General features: G+C 39.2%; 1 protein-coding gene across 2 annotated transcripts in view; it reads right to left on the reverse strand.

Annotated features, from left to right (window-relative positions):
• Positions 1-26,987, reverse strand: part of LOC117426346 (potassium voltage-gated channel subfamily D member 3-like) — a 116,432-nt gene extending 89,445 nt beyond the window's left edge. Inside the window, exons 1-3 of one of the 2 annotated variants that reach the window (XR_009309514.1) lie at positions 26,909-26,987; positions 26,608-26,680; positions 25,158-26,257 (exon numbers count right to left, since the gene is read on the reverse strand). The gene's annotated coding sequence lies outside the window, so the exon portion shown is untranslated. Of the gene's footprint in view, positions 1-25,157; positions 26,258-26,607; positions 26,684-26,908 lie in introns of those variants that run through there. The other variant, XM_059004844.1, reaches the window with a different exon arrangement.
• Positions 26,988-27,268: the final 281 nt, after the last annotated feature.

Genomic DNA, 27,268 nt, shown 5'->3' on the forward strand with positions numbered 1-27,268 from the left:
AGTCATTAAAACAACTTGGGACAGAGATTATGCCAGTGAATCTGGTCAGTGTGAAATGACCCACTTCCCTGCCATGTCACCTTGACTTCCTGACCATTTCTACAAGTAATTCTAAGCTTGAAATTAGTTGGCACTTCTTTTAAATCAGTAGTCACATTTCTGTATTTCTCATAAGGTCCTGGATCTCTCTTCTGGTGATAACGTAACTGCTTGTTCCAAAATAATACTGTAATATTTAAATCCCTGCTTTAATAATGGAGCTAGAAGACCAGGAGTGCTTGTCTACCCCTAATGAAAACACCAAAGATAAATAATACATAAAGAATAAATCAATGGCAAGTCTAATGAGGGAAGCTGCTGTTGAGCATTTTGAAGTATTGCCTACATATTATTTATTAATACTAACCACTTCCATAATTAATGAATAATATGTGGCAATATCACAAAGCTTTAAAAGAACCCAACAACAGTCCAGAACTGTTTTGTGAATATCAAGATGTCTTTAATCTATCAAAACGTGCTTCAAATACCTCATGATGTAGTGCTTTTGAATGGAGCCCCTGCTGTTTAAATTGTTCCAGCTAATGAATTGCCATCAATCTTACCTGTCGCGCACAGCCATTCACATTGTCTACAGCTATGGCCAAAAGTGTTGCAGAATGACTACAAAATTACATTACAAGAGTTCTACCGGAAGCCATAATAATTGTATAGTATTTCATGTTACATTTCGAAATGTCACATTTTTCAATTTTTGTCAGTTTTTTTGTTAAGTATCTGGAAAACTGCAAAGCGGCATTCAATTCAATATGTTAACGGAACATTATTCAGCAGGTTTCCTTGGAATTTATTTAATTCTAGAGGGTGATGCAAAGCCTAGCTGTACATCTGTGCTGGACCAGCCTCCTCAGACCTCAAACATCTGCCCTTTCTAAAACCACACAGATATAATGAACCGTCAGCACTAATATTATTGAGGATGATTTAATGTTACAGGGTGGTTTTTATTTCAAAGTGCTTCATAAATGAATTAATTGACTGGTTGTGTCTGGTAACCTTCCTCTTGTGTTTATTAATGCTGTCCCCATGCATATTTATTGGGCCACCTGGCTACTGGATTATTATTAACTGGCATCAGGAGTTCGGTTTATTGCTCGGTTTAAAACAAAAGTATATTATACGTATAAAACAAAAGTATATTATACTTATAAAACAAAAGTATATTACTTGCGTATATCATTTTCTTGCCTACAGAAAGAATCATTTAGCATTTGCCTTCCTCTGTGGTCTATAACACTATTCTGAGACACACAAACAGTCCCAAGGCTTTTTTTTAACCAGATGTAATGAGGTCAAAGCTCCAGTCGCCTTTAGGTGTACACCAGTAATTCATTTACTGTGGAAATGTAAGGACACATTAACACAAGCCAGGGGAGCTGTGGGTGTCACTGTGCATCTCACACGCACAGCACTTGTGTGGTACTGTTTTGTGTAGAACCAGAGTTGACTTCACATTTCATTGAACATTAAAACATTTACCATGCGACTGTACTGTATGAATTCAGGAACGTAGAAATTAGACAAGTTTGTCAAACCCCACCTCCTCCAACCCCAAAGAGTACATATGATGCAGCTACTTTAAATATATAATAATGACTTTCTATATTGGCAACTGTACTTGTAAACCAGCTGACTGTTTTCTGAATCAAGGCTTGACCTGATACCTGCTTTTCAACTGATCCTGTAGAAAAGCAACATGAATATGGAAATCAGTTCATCTTGATTTGTTCCACTTAGCTTTCAATACAGTGCTGCTGTTCTAACTGAACTTGCACAACGCTCTCTCTAAACAAACACGCTTCCGATGTGTCCTGTCTCTCTTGTAGATCCTAGTGAGCTCATTGGAGCAGTTATTTTATATGTCTCTAGGGTAACAGCCTAGCTCTCCATTATTTATCATCTGTGTTTCAGGTATCATCTTGAAGTCTCTGTGATTTCATTCCTTAAATTAAAAGCCAATCTATTAGCAAGTGAATCAGGTCACCCCTTCATTTGCATCTCTTTCAGCAGGAGCCGGATTGAAACAGATTAAAGCAAATGAACCTGATATGTCCTTTCAGCTTTAAAGAGGTTGTTTTTATATACGATCTGTGCAGACGTAGCTCACGTCCAATTGGGTTTTGTAGATGCTGCATCAATTTTTCCATTGTTGTTTTAGTAGTTTCTGTCAAGCCTGCTTTGTCATTCAGAGTTTAAGACGTGGTATTCGTTTCAGTTGTTGGGAGGCTTTGTGAAAGCTACGTATGTAATTGATTCATGTAATCAATGCTGCCAATAGGAAATACCTGTGAATAACGTGATACAGCTTCACCAATGACACTTGATAAAGAAGTATGAAAATGAAATGAATGATTGTGGAAGTGAGAAACAAACTGCGATTCATGTCAGTGAAATATGAGTTCCCATAATCCCCTTCACCAGTAAAGGATTTCCATGCTTATATGCATCATTCAGAACTATTACACACTCAACAGTGATACATTTAGAAACACTAAAGGAGAGAAATACAATGACAAACACTTCCCACTAGAGGGCCTTTTCAATGTCTTGTCACGGGTCATTGATTTTCTTTGTGTGTCTCTCTCTGCTTACATTTATGTGACAAATCTTTGTTGGAATTGCTTCCATTAAACTTTGGTTTATAGGGATACTACCTTGACATTGGAAATCTTCGTCAGTATCTTAGTCTGCTGAGAGCTGTAAGACACGGAGGTGAAATCACCTGCATGTTGTTACTGTAACACATATTTCTTTCAGAACTGCACATTTGAGGCCTATGTAGCGAATGGAAGAACAGGTCGTATTTATGGAATGACTTTGTTAGCTGCAATTCATTTAAGCTATTAACCTTTGAAAGAACAGCATTACAAAATGAAGCACTTTGTCAGCAAATCCATCTTTCTGTCACCTGGAAGCAGGGTTACAATGTCAAAGCACTGGTTTATTCTGGAGTATTAAAACACCCACTCTGTCTGCTCTTTATGGATTACATTTAACTGATTGTCGGGGAAAGATGAGTTTCTGTGCTTCAAGCTACATTAAAAAGGTCTTTCACTCATATTTTAAAATGATTGAAAAAAACACATATGCCTTTAATTTGATATGTGTAAGGAAAGTGGGTTTGGTGTTCTTTTTGGATCAAATTACAACCCCAAAAACTGAACAATGTTGGCAGCTGGATTAATATTATATCTACTAAATATTTGATATGTTAAATAAAATGTATTTGGAAGACGAAATAGGTCTAAGATGGTAAACAGCTTCCATATTCCATTAGATCAGGACTGGAGGGTAATGCGTCCAGGTAGATTGGTTTTGTAATTTAATTTAGGCTCACTAATTTTTTATCCGAAATAGTGTTTTATCAAGTACGTGTGATTCTTGCTGTAGGCTGCCAACAAGGTGCATCAATATTCTGACTTGGTAATTTCATACTTCCAAATGCTGTTAGAAATTCGTGCATATTGCCAAATAACAGAAAAAAACATCTTCTGGAAATGAAAGCATTCATTTCAAAGCTATCATTCATAAAACCACTGCATGCAGCAGCCTGGAGGTGCGAAACACTTCTTACAAGAAAAGAATATCGCAAAGCAAAAATATCACAGCAGCAAAATCATATGTTCTAGCAGAAATGATACAGCCGACGATAGGACTAATCCTTTAATACATGATATACGATCAGCACCACAGTGCTGCAGATATGAGGACTGCACTCATTAACACAGTGCTGCAGATATGAGGACTGCACTCATTAACACAGTGCTGCAGATATGAGGACTGCACTCATTAACACAGTGCTGCAGATATGAGGACTGCACTCATTAACACAGTGCTGTAGATATGAGGACTGCACTCATTAACACAGTGCTGCAGATATGAGGACTGCACTCATTAACACAGTGCTGCAGATATGAGGACTGCACTCATTAACACAGTGCTGTAGATATGAGGACTGCACTCATTAACACAGTGCTGTAGATATGAGGACTGCACTCATTAACACAGTGCTGTAGATATGAGGACTGCACTCATTAACACAGTGCTGCAGATATGAGGACTGCACTCATTAACACAGTGCTGCAGATATGAGGACTGCACTCATTAACACAGTGCTGCAGATATGAGGACTGCACTCATTAACACAGTGCTGCAGATATGAGGACTGCACTCATTAACACAGTGCTGCAGATATGAGGACTGCACTCATTAACACAGTGCTGCAGATATGAGGACTGCACTCATTAACACAGTGCTGCAGATATGAGGACTGCACTCATTAACACAGTGCTGCAGATATGAGGACTGCACTCATTAACACTGACAGAAGTTGTCTGTTTTTCACAAATTGGCACTGAGATTTCCCAAATGCTAAACATTTTAGAAAATGTAATTTGCTTAAGTAATTGTTCTTAGTTGTTCAGGGGAAATTTCACATTCATTAAAATTATAACAGAGACTCCTGTGAGAATAGGCAATGAATTTGTCCTTTTCTTTTCAAAACTTGACCTTCTAAAACCAGAATAATATTCATATTTTTTTAATGAATTGCAAACTCCTTGGAATTCGCCTTCACTATATGTTTACCACCTGCTGTTTTCTCCTCCAAGGGGAATCTGAGTTTCAACAATCTGCACTCTACAACTATGGCCAAAAGTTTTGCATCGCCCTAAAGAATTAACAAATTTTGCTTTATAAAGTCGAATGAAACTTGCGGAATAATGTTACGTTTATATTGAATTACACACGCTTTGTAGTTTTACATATACTTAACGAAAAACTAACATGAAATTCTGTACTACTATTATGGCTTCCGGTAGACTTTTATGATTTCATTTTGTAGTTTGTTTGATTACATGATGTTGAATAAAATATATAAATGATGTTCATATAGTTGAGTTTGTTTTTAAATTGTCTCAATCCTAACATTCTAGGTGATGCAAAACTTTGAAGACTAAAATGGGAAAGAGAATCTTCCTCCCCCACAACTCGTTACCTTGGTACCTCCCTCATATTGTTGCCACTAAGTATCCCACTAGGACCTGTTTGATTTGAAACCACAAGAGTAACCGAGATCCCTGTGTCACAGTGTGGACTCACAATGTTGTGATCGACACAGAAACTTCACAATCAAATAATGATAAAGTGCTAAAAAAAACATCTCCTCTGCTCAGCACCAGTGCCGTGTATCACCTGCTACAGGTGACATTATTAACAAGACCCAGAACAAACACAACAACTTGACAGCAGGTGCAGTGAACCCAGTCTCTCTGACCTGCATTAGCGTTCAGTCTTAATAACAACATTTCTTAATAATAATAAAACCCTATTGCAAAGGCAGCAGTGGGGACTGGTCGATCTATTTGACTGCAGAGTATCTGCATCTGGTTTCTAGCAGGTTTCCTAATAACAGTTTGTTACTCAGCATGCCTGCGACAGAAATGTAAGTTCTGCTCGGTGCTATAATGTAGGGAGCCATCTGAGACTTCCCCAAACCCCAGAACAATCTGACACAATCAAACGTGTCCTTTGGTTGATTAGGCAGAGGCACTGGAACCTCGCTTCATACTGAAAGAGCCAATTCCTGAGGGTAACATTGAACCCAGGCGCTATTCAATATGGTATGCTTTGTCTGAGGTTTTAAAAGCTACAATTCCACTACCTAAACCACTGTAAAATAATTTGTAATGTTGCAGTATCTGAGAGGACTTACAGTGTCAAATAAAGTTGGGGCTGTATTTGTCTTTTATCAGTGCATTGCTGTTGCATATCTACAGATGCACTTACTCAGTTGTGATGATATTTGGTTAGCTTTAGCAGAATGTATAAGAAACGGGTGCTATATAGAGGCATCTATCTGTAACTTCTGCTACAGTGGATGGAGGTCATAATCTGCTTTAACTGATACAGCTCTATCCCCACTCCTGCAGATGAGCCGGGCTCTTTTGCATAGTGGTTAAAGCACTTGTCTGTGGTCTGTGTGGTGGCTGGTCTGTGCCCCTTGTTACACATTGTTAGTAACTGGGGTGTATTCCCTTGCTAAATGAAGCTTTGCTTAGACACCCGCACACTGGATAGTAAGGCATAGTTGGGCTGCTTCAACCCAGCTCTTGTGTCCAATGGTTTGCTTCTATTTTGCGTTCTTGACAAGGAACTTCTCTACATCTCCACTTTTTTGTTTTCCATTAAGTCCAACTACTGATGAAACTCAAAGAATACATTTATGACCAGATTATATTGAAAATAATTTCACAAACGATAGCTTTGTGATGTGTGAGCTTAGAAACAGCGAGTCTGAAAGAATAGCCGTTAATATGATGTATTTCAAGGTCTTAGCCCCGGGTGATATTGACAGCTTCCTTCCAGCTGCTGCCAGAGTTTGCAGAGGACCCGTAAGCAGACTCTGTGAACATGGAAAAGCCATTACTGAAAGCAAATCCAATGTGATGGGTCAAGTCATACATTAGGAATGCACATATGGGCCGGAGGATGATAAGGAGAGATTTCTATGGGAGAAATCCCCAAAGCCTTTTACTTAAAGAGCAAGTGTAGCTTGATGTCATTTTAATATGTGTCTTACTTTTCCCTTACTATCTCATGGTGATTTCTATCTTTCTGATTACTTCTAGGATCTGTTCCTCTCATATTCAAGTCCAGCTCTCTTTACCTGGCCTGGAGCAAGCTTTCAGCATTCTTTGATTGACTAGTAATCTTCGATATTGTATTGACTATGTTGGTGTATGAAAAGCCAGTTAACCTGTAAAGAAACTTTTTGACCTTACTTTATTTCCTTACATAGAAAATATCATTCGAGTCCCATACTGGTGTCATTTGAAATTTTCTTCAGTATTTTTCTGTGCTGAAGGGCAGAATGTAATCAATGTGTATACCAACTTCAAAGCATGCAGAGAATTTCATATCTTTTCTTTCATGTTCATTTTTAAAGATAAGACACACTATGCCTGGAGAATGTTAATTTCATCTTTGCTTTGCATTGTGTGTTTTAACAGCTCTAGAAACAACTCAAGAATGGAAATCTCTGCCTCAAAATGCTTATATGGTACGAAATGTAAGAGTTAAGCAAAACTGCGGAGGTGAAAAGAGCAAATGCAAACAGATACTTCCACTCCAGCTGGGAGGCCATCCAAAGAAAGTGTGTGTGTTTGAATAGGCCTGGGCTAATTGTGGGTGAATGAGGATCAATGTGTGGGAATGTGGTCACATTATATTGATACATTGATTAAGGCACAGTGCTCCCCCTCCTGGTCACTGTGCTTAGGTGAAGATTGCTAAACTCAATCAAGAACAAGCCATGAATTAGAGAACAGTACAGATCACATAGCAATTCAGTGTAATTACATTTAGATCTAAACTCATTAAGAATCCTTATTAACTGTGTAACCTCATCTCAGTAGCTGATTGTGGGAATGGTTTTTGAAATGATCCCAGTATGTATGCTGTGGACATCAAAGTGAATTGCAGAAAGGGAGACTATGAGACCAAGTCCCCAGAGCTGTTGCTACAACAGCTGTCTGTATGAAAATGTAATACGACTAAAACCTCAGCTATGTCTTTAATGTTGGAGTAATTGCAGCTAAAGAATTCCATAGGCCTATTTTGCACTTTTGTTAACATCAGTGCTAAATATGCAGTTTTTAAATAATAGCAAACATGTATTTTCTGTTTTAAATGTGATATGTTTAGGTTAAAGGAAGTTATCAGTTTATATGCCTTTTTCACATCATCTGTTGCACTTCTTGGGTCACTTCACCTCAGCAGTGTCTTCTGGGTCATGTTACTGGCTGAAAGCATGTCAGTCCATAGGGGAAGCAGCTTGCAACAGCAAAGAGGTTTACAACAGGAAAGAAGTTACTGAAGGAGTCGGGACCATTTCACCCTCCAGGTGACCAAGCAAGCACAACACTAACTGAAAGCACGGCTTTGCAAACAGAGATTTGATATTATATGTAACGTTTTAAAATAAAAAAAGAACACATGTTTGCTGTATGCTTCATGCTTCTTTCCAATCTGGACTTTCAAGACCTATGTGGGTAATGGAAGTGCAAAAGAGACTCGATTTATAAAATTATGTCTTAAGACTTGTAGAAACGAGGAACGCTGTTGAGTGCAGACACTTAGGATTCTCCAGACAAGCTCAAAGGTAGTCAGATTTAGAGAATGATAATAATTCAATATCAGAGGAATAACAGACTGACCGGGAATGATTGCCAAGATCATACAATACTAAGTGTAGAAAATGTGACTTGAGTTAAATATTTAACATTTCATTATTCCATATAATAATATAATAATAATAATATAAAAAGAAATTCAAAGACTCATTTCCCAAAATAATCCTGCAGGGTGAGCATGACCTTTTATCTCACAGTTTATACAGTTCTGATGAATTCCTCAGAAAACTTTTACAGCTATTAACTCCAATCTATTCTGGAGAAAATGGGCAATGAAAACACTATCTCTAATATGAACTATCGCCCTGCGACGCAGCCGAGGATGGAGTTCCATTTTCAAAGGCCTGCAGCTTAGCAAGTAATCTAAAGCGCCAGGTAAAAACATCCTGCATCGAATTCCCTTGATTTATCTGCTCTTCATTCATCGTTCTTTCCATCACACCACACTAACAAGGTGTTCACTCCTGCTTGTCTTGTGGATGTTCTTGCCTTGCCCCTAAGGTCTGCTCTGTGTATGTGTATATGTTTGCATAGATCTAGAGAAGCGCTTGTCTGATTGTGATGGAACGTGCTAAAGACACTGTTATAGCTATTTAGAGTATCACTGATCCACTGTCTGTCTCTGTCATTCCAGTATGTCTCTCTCCGTTCTAAGGAAGTGCTAAATCAACTGTGATGAAACTTAGTTTAGACACCTGCAGACACTTTGTCACCGTGAGGGGCAGGAGTTCCACAGCTATCCTCTCTCGCATTCACACAGCACCTGCCCTGGCATCATGTTCCCAAGAACATGTGCTTTATTTATCAGCAACTACAAATGGAGGAAACAGTTCCCTAGAATTGGATCCATGTGACCTGGAATGACCCATAAGTGCTTCATAATTTCTGACACTAATGTATTTAAGCAACCAAAAAACCTGTCATATTTGTGATGCACTGCCATTTCTGGAATGATCGAAGCTGTACAGAAATCTGAAAAGTGCTGAAAGTTATTCAAGCGACCCCCGGAAACAACAAGGTCCAATACATCTCCCAGGTATCGTTCAAACTTATATAGATTCTTTAAAGAATCGCTGCACCTTTGGAAATATCACTCATTATTTTACGATGAGTGCTTGAAGTAATAGATGATATCTATCCTGTCGCACCAAAGAATGATCAATGTCAGATGCTGAGGTCCAAGGAACACAATGAACCACATTGCGGTGGCCGAGAGCATTAGCATCGGAGCATTGCTGAAGGATATAGCATCGTGTTGCTTTGCCGTTAATAGAAAGCTGGAGCCCAGAAGCACTATAAATAGTGGGCTGCAACAGCTCTCCCTTTGTGTGTTAAACACTATCCGTCACACACGGTTGGTGGTGTAATGAAATTGGTGCAACCATCATTGATTTATTTATTAGAAGGAATGTGAGCTGACCCGTCTTAACCATTAAGACATTTTCTTTCTTTATTTCAGTTAGGTGGCAGTGGGGGCTCACAACTCACTAGCAAAGCATTTGCCTCAGGAGGAGTGGGATTGGCCGAGGTCAGGAGTAATTTCAGTTTGGTGGTCTCAGTGGAAATGAGTGAATATCAAGGAAGCAGCTTGAGGGAAGCAGTAAATGGCAGGGGGTGCTCAGAGCAGGACTGAGGCGAGGCTCTTGTGGGGCCTGTAGCTAGCTGTGCTTCACCTTTCCAGAGTGCTTCAATCTGCACCAGCATACTGTACACCTTTGATCTAAACAGACGGTCAGTCCCACGCAAACAGGGCCTGTTTTTGATGGCCGTGTTGACCTTGATTTGTTCCTTGCAGTTGGAACCTAGCTTCCCATTTTGGAATTGGAATTGCGTTCATTCATTTCCCAGGACAGCCTGCAGATTCATCTGTTTAATTGGTTTAAAACTACTTTCTTTTCCTTACATTGTCATAAACACAGAATTTCAGTGAAAGTTCGTGGTGCTGTTTCTCATTCATGAGGATGGCTCTATGCAGCCTATGGGGGCTCGCTAGGTATGCAGCCTCATTTGTGCAGTAACTACGGGAAGAAAACCAAAACTAGTTCTCTTTGTATTCTTGGGATTTTGTTATGATGATGTTAAATAGAAGAGGTTCAGTAAACCCTGTGTTTGGAACTCTTTGTTTGCAATGTGGAAATCGTATATTTGTGTTTTTTTTTAATCTAGCATTTAAAAGTCCTTTGTTTGCATTTCCTTTAATGCATGTGACTCCAGGGCAATTTTACATTTAAAAACATCATTACTGTAAATTAATGGCTGTGTTCTCAGTGGCAGTGCAATGCAAATCAGTGGCTATGGAAAGCTATTATTAAAGCCACTAGGAAGACACCATTCTGTTCCTGTGATATGCAATTAATTAATATACTGTAAAGGCAGGAGGATCTGTCTTCCCCATTAAAAGCAGTTACTGGCTAGCCGAAGCAAATCTGTTTCATTTGCAGACTTTGGAAAGTCATTTCATACAAGGCACCTTGATATGCAGACAATTATCTGGTGACATGTTTCACTCCAGGATGAAATCAGTATACTGTATAAGGTCAGTGGGAACTAGCTTGCATTTTACCAAATACGATGGATGATGGTATCCTGATTTGCATTAATCACAGACCGTTTGTCAAGTCTTTACCGAGACATTGATGATACCCTGACAGGATGCTATAAGAGACCTCTGATACAAGGCTGTACATTGCTGTTCATTAGAATGATAGGGGATGCTATAAGAGACCTCTGATACAAGGCTGTACATTGCTGTTCATTAGAATGATAGGGGATGCTATAAGAGACCTCTGATACAAGGCTGTACATTGCTGCTCATTAGAATTATTTAATTAAGTTATTTGAAAGTCACAACAGCAGAAGTCTTGCTTACAGTCTTGAAACTGCATTTCGATTATAAATACAAACACAGCTGACCTTTGTTGTTATACTATTATTTCTGTCCTTTGTTTTTTCCCTTATAAAATCATGGCACGTTTGTAGCTTTCCCATTTTTTTCCATTGATAATACTATTCATTTACCATAGTTTACCATGTTTATTAATATGCTTTACCATGCTTCGCTAGTCTTTAGAACGGTTACCTATGCCTTACCATGCTTTCACTCTGCTTTATTACACTTTGCTATGCTTTTACTTGCAAACTTTTATAAGGGTTTACACTATAGCGGTACATAGAGCAAACCCAACACATCTTACACAGTATGTAACACACACAGCATCCAATACATACTGTACAGTAACACACACACAGCATCCAACACATCTTACACAGTATGTAACACACACAGCATCCAATACATATTGTACAGTAACACACACACAGCATCCAACACATCTTACACAGTATGTAACACACACAGCATCCAATACATACTGTACAGTAACACACACACAGCATCCAATACATCTTACACAGTATGTAATACACACAGCATCCAATACAAACTGTACAGTAACACACACACAGCATCCAATACATACTGTACAGTAACACACACACAGCATCCAACACATCTTACACAGTATGTAACACACACAGCATCCAATACAAACTGTACAGTAACACACACACAGCATCCAATACATACTGTACAGTAACACACACACAGCATCCAACACATCTTACACAGTATGTAACACACACAGCATCCAATACATACTGTACAGTAACACACACACAGCATCCAACACATCTTACACAGTATGTAATACACACAGCATCCAATACATACTGTACAGTAACACACACAGCATCCAATACATACTGTACAGTAACACACACACAACATCCAATACATACTGTACAGTAACACACACACAGCATCCAATACATCTTACACAGTATGTAACACACACAGCATCCAATACATACTGTACAGTAACACACACACAGCATCCAACACATCTTACACAGTATGTAACACACACAGCATCCAATACAAACTGTACAGTAACACAGACAGCATCCAATACATACTGTACAGTAACACACACACAGCATCCAATACATACTGTACAGTAACACACACACAGCATCCAATACATCTTACACAGTATGTAACACACACAGCATCCAATACATACTGTACAGTAACACACACACAGCATCCAACACATCTTACACAGTATGTAATACACACAGCATCCAATACAAACTGTACAGTAACACACACACAGCATCCAACACATCTTACACAGTATGTAACACACACAGCATCCAATACATACTGTACAGTAACACACACACAGCATCCAACACATCTTACACAGTATGTAACACACACAGCATCCAATACAAACTGTACAGTAACACACACAGCATCCAATACATACTGTACAGTAACACACACACAGCATCCAATACATACTGTACAGTAACACACACACAGCATCCAATACATACTGTACAGTAACACACACACAGCATCCAATACATCTTACACAGTATGTAACACACACAGCATCCAATACATACTGTACAGTAACACACACACAGCATCCAATACATCTTACACAGTATGTAACACACACAGCATCCAATACATACTGTACAGTAACACACACACAGCATCCAACACATCTTACACAGTATGTAATACACACAGCATCCAATACAAACTGTACAGTAACACACACACAGCATCCAACACATCTTACACAGTATGTAACACACACAGCATCCAATACATACTGTACAGTAACACACACACAGCATCCAACACATCTTACACAGTATGTAACACACACAGCATCCAATAAATACTGTACAGTAACACACACACAGCATCCAACACATCTTACACAGTATGTAACACACACAGCATCCAATACATACTGTACAGTAACACACACACAGCATCCAATACATCTTACACAGTATGTAATACACACAGCATCCAATACAAACTGTACAGTAACACACACACAGCATCCAACACATCTTACACAGTATGTAACACACACAGCATCCAATACATACTGTACAGTAACACACACACAGCATCCAATACATACTGTACAGTAACACACACACAGCATCCAACACATCTCACACAGTATGTAACACACACAGCATCCAATACAAACTGTACAGTAACACACACACAGCATCCAACACATCTCACACAGTATGTAACACACACAGCATCCAATACATACTGTACAGTAACACACACACAGCATCCAACACATCTTACACAGTATGTAACACACACAGCATCCAATACAAACTGTACAGTAACACACACACAGCATCCAACACATCTTACACAGTATGTAACACACACAGCATCCAATACAAACTGTACAGTAACACACACACAGCATCCAACACATCTTACACAGTATGTAATACACACAGCATCCAATACATACTGTACAGTAACACACACACAGCATCCAATACATACTGTACAGTAACACACACACAGCATCCAACACATCTTACACAGTATGTAACACACACAGCATCCAATACATACTGTACAGTAACACACACACAGCATCCAACACATCTTACACAGTATGTAACACACACAGCATCCAATACATACTGTACAGTAACACACACACAGCATCCAACACATCTTACACAGTATGTAACACACACAGCATCCAATACAAACTGTACAGTAACACACACACAGCATCCAACACATCTTACACAGTATGTAACACACACAGCATCCAATACATACTGTACAGTAACACACACACAGCATCCAACACATCTTACACAGTATGTAACACACACAGCATCCAATACAAACTGTACAGTAACACACACACAGCATCCAACACATCTTACACAGTATGTAACACACACAGCATCCAATACATACTGTACAGTAACACACACACAGCATCCAACACATCTTACACAGTATGTAACACACACAGCATCCAATACATACTGTACAGTAACACACACACAGCATCCAACACATCTTACACAGTATGTAACACACACAGCATCCAATACAAACTGTACAGTAACACACACACAGCATCCAATACATACTGTACAGTAACACACACACAGCATCCAATACATACTGTACAGTAACACACACACAGCATCCAACACATCTTACACAGTATGTAATACACACAGCATCCAATACAAACTGTACAGTAACACACACACAGCATCCAATACATACTGTACAGTAACACACACACAACATCCAACACATCTTACACAGTATGTAACACACACAGCATCCAATACAAACTGTACAGTAACACACACACAGCATCCAATACATCTCACACAGTATGTAATACACACAGCATCCAATACATACTGTACAGTAACACACACACAGCATCCAACACATCTTACACAGTATGTAACACACACAGCATCCAATACATACTGTACAGTAACATACACACAGCATCCAATACATACTGTACAGTAACACACACACAGCATCCAATACATCTTACACAGTATGTAACACACACAGCATCCAATACATACTGTACAGTAACATACACACAGCATCCAATACATACTGTACAGTAACACACACACAGCATCCAATACATCTTACACAGTATGTAACACACACAGCATCCAATACAAACTGTACAGTAACACACACACAGCATCCAACACATCTTAGACAGTATGTAACACACACAGCATCCAATACAAACTGTACATGTAAATATTGGATTTATTATTACCTACAAGCAACAGCACCAACACATATTCTTTATTCAAGACATATTTGTGTTCTTTAACATTGCAAATAAGGGTAATATACTGTATTATTTAAACTTGTATCATTACAAAAACAAGAAAAAAGGAAATTGAAACCTGTTTACTGTGTTTATTGCAAAGTGTAATTTGACAGTGCTGACAGATTTCATTATCCTAAATTATTATTATGATCCATTGCATTTTGTTCAGCTTTAATACAAAGCTAACATATGCAGCAAGCACTCCAGCTGTGTTACTAGGAACAAACTGAGAAAATACAGATGCATCATATTGTATTTTGTACCATTTTAGGACTGTTTAATCAAACATAAGGAAGGCGTGAAACAGTTTGAATCAATCACTTTTTGTAAAATAAGAAAAACACCTATAATTAAATATTCCCCAATATTCCCAGGAAGCTGAATGGAAACATGATCACAGTGCCACATGTCTGCAATTGTGAACTGCTTCCAATCCCTGTGAGTCTACTTCAACCTTTGCTAAGTTCACTGAATTCAAAGGGTCTTGTTCGCTGGTGATGGGACTGTGGAAACTGCTGTGTATCAATAACTAGTTTTGTTAAAGGTAAAGGCAGAGCCGTGTGGTGTGCAGGGTGAGTCCTCCAGTCAAGGGAGCTGATCGCTGGGTGAGCACACGCAGGGCGAGGGCAGTCTCACACTCCTGGGTGTAAAGATACAATGGCTTGGTTATGGGATCAGAGGAGGCCCACTGCCCTTCAGCTCTGCTGAGCAGGCAGGCACTCAATAACACTGCGGAGGCTCTGAAATCAGATCTGGACTGTTAGCTCCAGTGCTGCCAGTCTTTACTCCGTGTGGTTTGGTTTTAATATGCATGGCACACAGGATGTGGGTATACTCTGTGTGATTTGATATTTCTGATATATGTTTTAAGTTGATCATGTTTCTGATTTATTGAATAGAAATAATTCCATTAATTACTATGAATTTTTGTTCTATAATCACCACTGTGAGTGGTTCAGGTCTCTTCTTAGACTGTGGAAAATACTTTTGTTGGACAGCAGTAATTAGAATGGAAGCTACGATGGAGCATATTACACTCCCATATTGTAAAAGATTAGAAGTGAGCCTATTATTTTTGAATGCAAATCTCTGATTAAACGAACAGCTCTAATGCTGTTCCACTCGTGGTTACGCAGTGTCAATCAAGTTGAGGCGTGATTGCAAATCATGACATGGTTATAAAATGTGTGCCCCTCCCCCTCAACACACTAAACATCTTGCTACTTTAAATATTCCACCTATTCTATCATTTTAAGCTATTCCAGACATTTTTCATGATTTTAAAATTCATTTTCTGATTGTCTAGCTGCTGGGTTTGCAAAATTAATGTATTTAGATCAAACAAATGAAGGGAAATGCAATTCATGACAGACTAATTTACTGTGCCCTGAATTCTAGGGACAATCTCATAGGATATAAGGCTATTTCTCTGACTATAGCTGTGCATATACCTCATCACTTATTATCTACAGCTGTTAGAGAAACAGGTTTATGTCAATCGGTCCTTAAGTCTGACTACCAGCAAGAACACATGGGATGTTTCCTTTTATAAACTGTAGGTAGTGTCGCTATATGGAGATCACAGCGAAATGTTTACTGTGACCTCAATAACATTTGTCTCTAAACATTTCAACCTTTTTATGAACTATAAATGGGAGATCTATGATTGTCGATAAGCTAATATTTCCTAATGGGCTCGTTGACAGCTTGTCACGGTATCATTTTACTTTCCTGAACACTTTTTAGATTCAACTTTGATGAAGTGTATTTCCCATTCCTTACAGTGTGTGGACTGCATCTCCCATAGCAACAGAAAAAAGATCAAGCATTCACAAAGGGGAGAAAAAGTCTTTGTCATTATGGTCTATTTTTTGGATATGAGTTTCCTGGGAAGGAATTTATTATGTGACAGAACCCATTAATTTATTTGATATTTTATCAGAAAGCAGGCACAGAGAGTGAAGGCACCCAGTGGTCTTGTATGGAATAGATGTTTCAAGAGCTCAAGGACACTCATTAGTTTTCGATCATGCTGTTCTTTCTCCCACACAGAAATAGGCTATTTCTTATGTGTCAGAAGAGGGAGTGATTGGAAATCCAGTCGAGGCTTGCGAAGGCGGAAACAGGTTAGAAGCCAATTTGCTTGTGATCCTTTTGAGAATGAGAGAGAGAGAGGCAGCCAGGCAATGCATCAGGCAAAGATATGGTAACAGGTCAGTTTTATTTAACGGAGATTCTGTTTCCCCATTCACTGCTTTGCTTTCAGAATTGCCCCTTTCCATTACCGTTCCTGGGATTTAGAAATGGAAACCCTGAATGCAAATAAAGTCAAGGAGAAGAACACACTTCTCTGTTCACCCAGTGTCCTTATTCACTATAGATGTGAATGTGTAGTTTTGACAGAAATCTATGTATTAAGGTAGTAAACATTCACATCCATATTGCTCCTAAATCACAGTTAGTTTTGCAATCTTATTAGTTAAATAGGCCGTCACCTGACATGGGATAATGGTTTATAAATTGCATGCTGGGCATAATGCTGCTCTGTATAGTTTCAATTTTCCAAGAGCTTGGCACTTTATAGGTCATCATAATAAAAGCCTTAAAGTCCCATTATGATACACTGTTCTTGGGCCCTGGAGAGCAGATGTGTTCTTCAAGTACCTTCTGAGTTAGGATTTCTGAACTGGGGATGTCAGCACCTCTTTAAATGCAGCAATAAAGGGAGCTTTCATTCTCTGGATGCCGATGGGCAAGTTGCCTTGGAATTGCATCCCTGCAGTACAGCCTGGCAGGGGTGCTCGTTCCATCCAGCTCAGTCAAGCAGCCTGGCATTAGAGGATTTATAAAGCAGGAAGGTAAACTTACTTCAGAATGTAATTACATGTCTCTGTGATTTACTGTACTAACTGACATTAACAACAACTGGTTGCCCTTGAACTGTCTTTATGTTCACACATCAGGACGGCTTGAATTACCTTTATCTTCAGACATGAGGATGGCTTCATTCAAGGTGGAAATCATCTACTGGCACTTGGCTACAGCAATTTGAAAACTATTTTTTAACCTTATTTTTTACTTTAGAAGATGATATTTAGCACCCACAATCATGCCTCTTTCCAACGCTGTTACATCTTTCCCCATTTTTGATTTCTAACAAAATAAACATGTAAAAGATGCAAAAGAAAGAACCGTGCATTCATTTCACTATAGGGCCCCATTCAGCTCCAGATCATGTTAGTATACTAACATGATTGGAACACTATTAGTTCCAGAAAGGGTCACAGCACAGTCTGTTATAGTGACAGATTATTAAAACCTTACCAACAGACAACTACATTGGTTTGAATCACAGAACACAAGAAATTAGGCATTAATAGAAAACAGCAAAAGTGTCTGAAAGACATTCATACCTGGGAAGCCAATGTCACAATCATGACTGAAGAAATACACAGCCAGCTATCCCTAAGCAAAGTCCTCTGACACTGGAAATGTTAGCAGAATGCTACAGTTATTCTGAACCATCATAGTTCAAATGATTCATGATGAATGTGTGGCAGAAGCACATCCTGTTTATACCACGAATGTTTACATTTTCTATAAACAAGATATCAGTAAGAATCTTGCAGCTACCCTGACTCATTTGAAGGTACAGTGCTGTACAGTTATCTATGATAGAAGACTTTTGAAATGAGATGAATATGGACAGTATAGAAGGGACAGAGTAGTTGTTGGAGTTCTTGTTTTGTCTAAAATGGTTTTGTAATTTCCACTGCACTGAGGCGACACTCGAAATCATTTTGAGAGGCTTGTCAGGGATTTGTCGGGTGTGCAGTCTGTGAAATGAGAAGGTCACTGTGGGCCACTGAGCAGTGTAAACATTTATATTAGTGTGCCAAGTGAAGTGGCATCCTAATTAACAATGTGCATGTACACAAACACACACACCATCCTTTCTGGTAAACAGGTGTTCTGAATATAGGGCTTTTTTTTTATAAAGTCCTACGAGGGCAGTTTATTAGAAATGATATATTTCAGCTCTATGGTGGAATGGAAAGGGTTCTTCAGCTACTGTGCAAAGTGACTTTGAATGATCGAGTGCTTCAGAATGCTTTTGGTTCAAAGCATTAAGTGCCTTCATCTGTGACCTAAAAAGACCCTCTCCCCCCTGGTTTAGCAAAGACTATTCCATTTTCCTTATTGTAAATTATTATTATTATTATTATTTATTTCTTAGCAGACGCCCTTATCCAGGGCGACTTACAATCGTAAGCAAAAACATTTCAAGCGTTACAATACAAGTAATACAATAAGAGCAAGAAATACAATAACTTTTGTTCAAGCAAAGTACAAGTTTGACAAACCACAATTCAATAATACAGCAGGTAATAGTGATAGTTACATCAGGATATGATTAAATAGTGATAGTTACATCAGGATGTGATTAAATACAAAGTACTACAGGTTAAAAACTTGGCAGATTACAGTATTCTGAAGTACAGGATTAAATGCAGTAAAATAGGGGCTGATAAGAGCAAAATAAAGCACATTTACATGAAGGGTGATAGTGTCCCAGGATACAAACAGAGGAGTTCTACAGGTGCTCTTTGAAGAGGTGAGTCTTAAGGAGGCGCCGGAATGTGGTCAGGGACTGGGCAGTCCTGACATCTGTAGGAAGGTCATTCCACCACTGCGGAGCAAGGGTGGAGAAGGAGCGGGCTTTGGAGGCAGGGGAGCGTAGCGGTGGTAGAGCTAGTCTTCTAGTGCAGGCGGAGCGGAGAGGTCGAGTGGGGGTGTAGGGAGAGATGAGGGTCTGGAGGTAGCTGGGTGCAGACTGGTCAAGGCATCTGTAGGCTAGTACAAGAGTCTTGAATTGGATGCGAGCGGTAAATGGCACTAGTAGGGCTTTTGATTTCGCATGGTTTCTTCCTAGGAAAGTGTCATTTTTCAGTCAGTAGTAGAAGCATTATACTGTAGACTTGAACTCAGAGTGTGTGTACTGTAATCAGCTTTGACAGAAGCGGATGCTGTCTGAACTGTGGACGACCTAAATTACCCAAGTTAAAAAAGGAGTGAGCATTGTGATGAGGTCTGATCAAATTAATGGAGGCTCCTCGTCACAAGCAATAATCCTCAATAGCTACCAAGAAGCTAACTGCCTGCTGAAGCGTCCTGTGGACCCCAAGAAGATGTGAGCGGAGGTGTCTGCGCTCTTCTGCTTAGTAGAGAATGATGTGCCTGATGAGCTGTGTACTTCCAAGTGCTGAGGCGCCTGCAAGTCCTTCACCACAGAACAACTGCAGCTTCTCTGGCCTCTTTGGACTTTGTTAGATTTAAATCCAACAGCCAGTGGCAAAAGGCCAGTGCATCAGTCCTGTCTGCATCCAAGCCTTTGGAGGGTCGTTGATTATTTATGAAATGCTTGTGGTTGAGGTAACACACAACAGAACAGCTGCTCAGCGGTACTGCAGAACATATTATTAATTAATCAATCAGCACAGTAAGCAAAAGAACTGGAAAGGGGAGATTTAAAACCTCTTTCTGGAGGGACTCATTTCATACAGTGTTCTTTTTAAATGAAAAAAATGGGAAAACTTGCCTGTAATATTTTAGAATGACAAAACCAATGAAAATCAGGACTCTGCAGCATTAGTATTTGTCTGGAAGGCTTTGCTTGCCAGCTGCTGTTTGGTCAGGTTTGAAGTTTTATGAAGTTCAAAGTGAATCAAAACAATCAAATCTCTTCTTCATTTAATTTGGAATCACACAAGCGGTGCTGTAATTAAATTGGACTGATTTGTAACTGCTGTCTTGTGTGCCTTAAACTTGCATTACCTAAATTAACTTGTGAAGCTTGAAAGCAACTTCAGAACGGATGTTATATAATTCAGTCAGAACTTCTACCACTGTAGTGATCCTGCACTGCAGTGTAGCAGTGCAACAGTCAAACTAAGAACACATTGTAATATATAGAGGGGAATGTTTTTATTAATTAAGATGCTTAATGAAGATGCAGAAACGGTCTTGTGCTGTTTGTGTACAGTGATTAGCCACTGGGGGAACACTCGGGGAGCACTTAAAGGGTGAGTCACACATTCAGGACAGCGCAGGTTCACGTCCTGGCTGTATGAAGTCTTCTCTGGGGATTCCTGTGTGGTCAGGGACTGTTGAAAATAACAGTAAGGGGTCCTTGTTTACCACATTCAGGAACACTTTGATTACTGGACATTGCCTTGGCAGTTGACCTTGTCTGTACAGAAGCACCTTTCAATACTCTATTGAAAGTGCAGGAGACTACTGTATGTCATTTTTTCTGAAGTGATAGGGAATGTCAAATTAACCACTTTGCATAATTAAATTAACCAGTCAATTCTACAAACACCCCCCTGTCCCAATTATCTAGGCCAATACAGATTTGACTGCAAAAATAACAGAACCTGTTTATAGATTGTATGACCTTGTCTTTCAGCAAGAACATATTTAGAGTACCGAAGAGAGACTAAATTGGGGGTTTTCACATGAGAAAGGCCTCCCTCTCAACCCATGATTACCAACAATAGGTTGCCTAGCACTTGTTGCTAAGATACAGAAAGAAAAGAGAATCATGCTGATAGAAAAACTGTCATACTGTAATGTCATCTGTATTTTTAGAAACATGTTTTATGAATCTGTGCTTTCAGAAGGAGGGTTTACAAATATATATATATATATATGCACACACACACAAGCTTCATCTATAATATAGTTACAGTAAGTGCAAATAATGCCACTAAAAGACAAAATGAATGAGGTTGCAGCAAGTTATATCAATAATGACATAATAGCAGTGCAATAGTGCAAGGATAGCGCATTAGCGGAGGATCCAGTGTTGTATGCGTCAATCAGGGGAGTCCGGTGCCTATGGGGGCAGTACGGGGGTTTAATACCCAACGAAGACTATTCATGTGCAGAATGGTTTCATTCAGTTAGCCCTCTCAGTTACACATCTCTCCCGAACGAGCTCAAGATCCCAAGGAAACACTTGCACAATAAAACACTCAACGCGGGTATAGATCTTTCAAAACTTATCAAGTTTGTGAATAGGAGGCAGTACAAAAGTAGGAAAGAAGGATAATATGAAAACAGCATGAAATCAGCACATGAATCTCAGTAAGCAGTAATGGTCTCGCTCAATCCCAGTTCAGTGTAAATGTCAATTACATGGCAAAGCAATGCATTCATTGTGTACAACGTGTCTGTTCTACAAGAACTCATTTTATTTTTCACTCAGTAAATATAATATGAATATGCTGGCAGGAGAATTGTTTGAGCGAGTAGGAGTCAGTAAATAAATACAAATCCAGTGAATTCTAATAGGATACAACACAATCATAATCCATTATTTATCAATCTGTTGAAAATATATCCTTTAAATTAGAAGGACAGCACAAAAACATTTTAACACCCAGTGATCTGTTCTTTAAGATGATAAGACTCAGCCCCCCCCCCCCCCCCCTTATTCAAATTCATAGATCAGCTTTGATTGGCAGTGTGATTAATCAATCAAGGGTTAATCAATCCAGGTGATTATAGAAGTCTGTAACCAGCTGAGCACTTTGGTTCAGGAGGAGCTCAGGAGCGAGATCACACTGTATATGTGAATATACAGTTCAGAGCTCAGGAGCGAGAGCACACTGTATATGCGAATATACAGTTCAGAGCTCAGGAGCGAGAGCACACTGTATATGCGAATATTCTTTTTTTTTTTTTTTTTTTTTTTTTTTTAAGGCTACAGTAAGGGGACTTTTGGTTTGATTAACTTCAGTAAAAGTGTGCATCCTGCGCTTGACTGTGGCAGAATTGAAGTGGTATCTTTTTATAAAAAGTAAATCTCATCATGGCATTTCACTGTTTAAAGTCGACAGCACTTCTGTTGGTTGACAGAAGCGACAGTAATTTAAAAGAGTGTGAAGTTGAACAGATTAAGCAGAAAACTCTGAGATGATCCAGTGCTTACTAACAGACTAAGCCTGGAAAGTGGTGTAATAATGATGAAGCTCTGTGGATTCACAATGGAGCATTTGTGAAAGAAAATGAACCATGTACTGAGCTAATATCTCATAATTACTTGTCTCTTATTAAGATACAGCAGCATTCAGTTTCCAGCATCGAGGTCTTCTATCATTAAACTCATTACTCACATTAAGGAGTGTCATGTTCCTGAAAAGTTTATTCAAGGCTTGATAGAGGAGTGGCCTCAGCCTTTCATTTGTTTTAAATCACAGGTCATGTGTTTTATTTTACTGTCTGGTCTAGGCTGTACTGCAAGACACACAGTGCAAATATCCAGAAATATTCAGAAAATGTGAAAATAGCCTTGAAAATAAGGTTGTGTTGAACAATAAATGCAGGTAAGACAGCTATGGAGTACTGAAAGAACAAAAATGAAGTCCTTCAGTGGCACACCAAGGGGCTGTGGAGTACTGGAAGAACAGAGATGAAGTCCTTGAGTGGCACACCAAGGGGCTGTGCAGTACTGAAAGAACAGAGATGAAGTCCTTCAGTGGCACACCAAGGGGCTGTGCAGTACTGGAAGAACAGAGATGAAGTCCTTCAGTGGCACACCAAGGGATCTCACGAGATATGTGAATAACAAATAGGATTGGAGATGACAGGGCCTGCAGTGAATCATAGAAGCACATGGCCTATTCCTGTCATTCAACTCGGAAGCATTTCTTAATTGTCGCTTTTAAATAGTTTTCTTACACTTTGGCTGGCATACATTCTGCCTGTTCCACACATTTCAGTCCCATTCAGATTTATAGACATAACTTATTCTCAAATCCCCAGTACTGGGTCCAAGGTGAAATGTGTCCATTTTGCATCACGTGCTGCTTGTAGAGCCTGGAGAATGCAAGCTGAAAGATATTCTGTACTGGAATCCTGTGCATTCGTTCTACACCGTGGAAGACTTAATCAACATAAAGACTTAAGAACTCAGAAATCACATTTACTCTAAATAATGAAGATCTTTGTACACTTTAAATGAGGTCCTGGCTGAGACTGGAAAAGGACTAATTAAATCAAACAAACACCAGAACACACTGTACATTAAATGAATCCATTAATATTGTGAAGAGAGTTAAGGAGTCTATTAAACTCAAACAATTAGAAAAATGATTATAAATGTCACTTAACATTTAAATCCAATCTTTGACTAAACTGCAGAGAATCCCAGCTGTCAGCTTTATTTAAAAGGACATGGAGTGAATACAATAATTCCAGTAAATCATACCGAATACTAATTACTGTCGTTGGCTAGGTCTTACTTATTCTTATATGAAATCTGCACACATTATGGGAAATGTATGTTCCCTCTGTGCAGCAACACCCCACAGCAAAGTGAAGGTCAGTGGGTGTACTCTGATCCCAACCCCAGCCTCACCTCACACCCAAGAGCTCGACTGCAGATTTCAGTAAGCTTCCACCCCTGGAAGGAGATAAGAATGGGAAGCAGAACTCACTGCAACATTGAGAAAGACTCTGCCACTGGAAGCTCTTTTTAATATTTCTAAAATTAACCAGCATTAAAATTGCAATACATTACGAGAAACTGCTGCTTTTGAAACTTTATATTCATGAACTAGCCATTAAAAGCCAAATAAGATGGTTTCTGTGCCAAATCCTGCACTGAACCAACTGCAGATTAAAAGGTCTCTTCTGGTTTGCAGGAAGCTTGTTTTTGATCCAGCAGTGAAAGCTATGAATTAGCTTCCATGTTTGGAGGCTCATTGTGACAGAGCAGAACTGGACACAGCCTGGTCTGTGGTATTCAGATGGACGGAGGAAATAGAACAAGTGTGGCAAAGTAACAAGTGTGGCAAAGTTGATGCAATTAACAAACAGCTTTCCCTGCTTCTGAAAACTAGGCCCCCAGGCTCCTTTATTTTATAAATGTCAGTGGAAATGAGTCTCAAAAAACAAACATTAGGCATGCAATTAAAACAGAGACTTTATATCATTCTCTAGATTTTCCTAAATGAGTATTTGCCCAGTTGAATAGCATATTGTTTGCATAATTATCTATTAAACTGTGCAGGCATCAGGACCCATGCCTCATATTAGTTGTGCTGCTGTTCCAGATCAGGACTTGCATAGACGCCACAAGGTGCTGGAAGGTGTCAAAGGAATCCATTCAGTTTTTAATATTTCATGCAACTGGTGCAGAGAAGTAGGCAGAAAGTGGAAAGGGAGTGTCTTTCCAGGATGGTGTGTACAACATTTACTGAAGCATCTGTATTTAATAATTACACTGTTAGTACTGATTGTGGCTTAAAAAGGACTATCAAAAACATAAGAATTAGTGACCTTCAAAATATGAATTAAACTTATGTTTATTGTACATTTTACCTTTTGCATAGTTATTGAATTGCATGACAGGAAAAATGAATTTCATTTCATTAGTGTTATCCTCTTAAATTAAAATATTGAAAAACATGCAACAGCAACAAAATATTTCTGTATTGAAAATCTAGTACATTACACCAACAGGGGCAAAGAAATGCTTGATTTGCCTGCTATTTTAATAACAGAAAAAGGAGTGTATTCTAAAGCAACATTATTCTGCGGAACAGGAATATATTAACACACTGATCCTAATATTTCATGAGCTTGTGTAGGTGATGAGATATGAGCTTTGCAAAAGCCAATACATCACACTGTAGTTCTGGATTAGTATTTATGTTAAAATGTCTCTCTCATGCCAAGTCATGTAGGTATCGGCGAGGCTCAAGAATAAAACTTGTAAACCCATAAAAGGCAATGAAGCAAACTTTCAGAGTTTCTTTCTCTTGCCCACAAACTCCATCTAGTGGTCCCTGCAAGAATGGCTGACATTTGGTTCACCGTGTTCTGTAAAAAGGACTCTCTGTATTGATTACAGCCCCCATCGTGCGCACCTCATTAATGTGTTGTAAAGGACACTCAACCACAACAGTGAAGTCCATTCAATTACTGTTCATTTAGAAAATGTCTTGAAGCAGACAGGAGCACAGATTAATGGGAATTATGACTGCGTTAGACTAATAGACATACCATTTGGTATGTTTTTTTAATAAGCTTTCCAGCGCTCCCCTACAGTTTCCTTTAGCATCACACTTCTTGAGTTCCATTCTTCTTCTCCTGGCCCCACACCTTGTGTTTCATGTTCTGTATTTGTTGGTTCAGCCTGATACAAGGTGCCAGCGGTTGTGGTTTCCTCACAGACGCTCTTCCTGCCTGCCACAAATGCAGGTTGGAGTGAAACTCTGGAGTTGTAATGGACTCTTTGCAACCCAGGAAATTACAAGAGGCAATCAGGATTCTTGGTTATATATTAAGTGTATGCATTAAAGTGATTGCATAGCTGATAAAATACTCCCATAAATCTAACATGATGTGCGACACTCAGTTTTGCAAGAAACATGTGATACAGTGAACATGCTGCACTCCCTCGATTTCACCTGGAGGGTGGCACTGCCCCTGCCCCTTTAAAAAGCTTATTTCCTGTCTTCAGCCAACCAGCTGCTGCAAAAATATATTTCTTTCAAAAGTGAACACTGCTGATTTATACAATACTGCATTCATACCTGTTTTGGTAGTGTGGCTAGGCTGCTGTCCTCACAGTCACGTCATTTCCAGGGTTTCCAGGCTGTAGGCAGACTACTGACACATAACATGCAGTGAATAAGTGTTCTGTTTTTCACTGTCTAAACCACAGCAATAGGGTGACTAGCCCTTTAAATACAAACAAAAAAACACGGTGTACAAAATTCAAAGAAAAACCTGTCTCACTCTGAGCTCTACCTTAACTTGGGTGATTTCACCCATTTATCCCTGACTAATTCCTGTTCCCTCTTTCTTAAACCAAAAGGCAATCTTTAGTTTTACCTTTGTATATCGTTTCACTGCCTTTACACCTTGGTTTCCTTCAGCAGTGCAACCACACCCCAAACAAACACCACCAACCAAGGACTGTTTGAACTGGTCTTTAATACCAGCCTAGTCTAGTTAATTGTAACCAGCTGCATAATTAGCTAATTTGTTATACCCAATTGACCATTGCCTTCTGGGAGATGTAGTTTTCTGTCCCTCTGAACTACTGAACTACATCTCTCTGTCTCCAGTGCACTTGCATCCACAGGTTGCTGTTCACAGGCCTGTATTATTGTATCCTGGTCTTTCAGGATGGTTGATAAAGTGTTTGTGGGCATGTTGAAATCTGCAGCAGCATCTTTCTTTTTCTTGTAC

This window comes from Acipenser ruthenus, chromosome 30 (assembly GCF_902713425.1).
Source record: "Acipenser ruthenus chromosome 30, fAciRut3.2 maternal haplotype, whole genome shotgun sequence".
In the NCBI taxonomy this organism is placed as follows: domain Eukaryota; kingdom Metazoa; phylum Chordata; class Actinopteri; order Acipenseriformes; family Acipenseridae; genus Acipenser; species Acipenser ruthenus.